Here is a 1624-nt window from a genome sequence, read left to right as displayed (position 1 = left end):
TTTTTAATAAAAATATAAAAAAATTATGTAGAATTTATTATTTTAGATAACTTCTTTTGATCTATTTTTCAATTATATTTTAAATAAACTTATTTAATTATATTTTAAATAAGTTTTCGGAATTTTATTTCATATTTTTTATTTTAAATAAATTATATCAATTAGGGATCGATCGTGTTAAAAACAATTTTAAAGTATGTATTTTTAATAAAAGAAATAAAACAGTTATTTAGTATTTATTAGTTTAATCCTTAGTGCACACCTTAATTTTGGGCAACCTATTACTTGGGTATCCTTTATTAACGTAATAATAATTTATCAATTCGCGTTCAAAGATGTTTAATTTTCGTGGATTAATGCGACACTCGGAGCGACTCGTGTCACGGCCATCTGCGTCTAAAGTCGCCGGGCGAATGCCGAAGTGATAACTGAAACGTAGTCAACCACTACGCCGCGCACGCGCGGCATGCTCCCCCCTCGCTTTTCGCCGGGCGCCGTTCAGATATTCATCTATTGCGTTTAAAAAAATATTCACAGTTTATTCAATTATTCATATTTTACACGATTTTGACAAACGGATATATCGTATTTCGCGCTTTGCTTTGTGGTATCTCTGGCATTTGTTCAATCTTATATTATATTATTTGCGCGATTCTTGTACTTAGTAATTATTCGCGTGGAGTATTTTTGATATTCCAACATTATGTCTCAAATTTTATTATTCTTTTAAATGATTCATACTTAAATAAAAAAGATTGATAATATTTTATACTTAATATTCTATTCTTTATGTAAAGATAAATGCAAATTTTCTTGATATTGTGGAATAATTTGTACTAAATGCAGCTTTGGCTAAGTATTAAATATCTTATTAATCATTATTTAATTTTTTAGCTAAAAAATTAATTTATGACGTTACTGTCACTGCAAATTATTTTGTGTTTAAAAATTCTTTAAACTTACGTATATTGCCGATCTTAAAATAACTTGCAATTTATTTAAAATAAAGAATATAAAATAAGTTCCAGAAACTTATTTAAAACATAAAATCATAGAAATCAGTAAAAAAACTGACTTGTTTAAAAAAAATATATTAAATAGGTTCCGAAAACTTATTTAAAATATTCAATAAGAAATAAGTCAGAAATATAGTTATTTAAAATAATAAAACTAAATTTTTTAATTTTTTTTATTTAAAATATATACTTTCAATAACTTTATTTTAAAAAAACTTTTTCTAACTTATTTCTGGGATTCTAAAGTTCAATTTTTTGACATTTAGGAGAAATATCCGAATTGGCTTCATGAATTGCAAAATTTTTTTACACAATTAAAGAACGTATGAAAAGAAATCCCGGAAAACATGAGAAAATCACGGGAAAATCGGAAAAAAATTTAAAAATTCACTTTTTCTGATACAACAACTTTTTCTGGTTAAAAAATTTACTTTTTCTGGTCAGTACAACTCTCGTTTGACATTAACATTTGCTTGATATAAAAGTGTTACAGTTTGTAGATTGAAAATGGTTTATTAAAATGATTTAATAATAAAAGTGAATTAGTCCAGAACACGGATGATCCCACTTGTGTAGTAAGGGTATTCAAAACTAAGATATCAAGGATT

Source organism: Atta colombica, unplaced genomic scaffold, assembly GCF_001594045.1.
Source record: "Atta colombica isolate Treedump-2 unplaced genomic scaffold, Acol1.0 scaffold274, whole genome shotgun sequence".
Taxonomy (NCBI): Eukaryota; Metazoa; Arthropoda; class Insecta; order Hymenoptera; family Formicidae; genus Atta; species Atta colombica.
The sequence above is the reverse complement of the archived record's forward strand: the minus strand, read 5'-3'. Positions refer to the sequence as shown.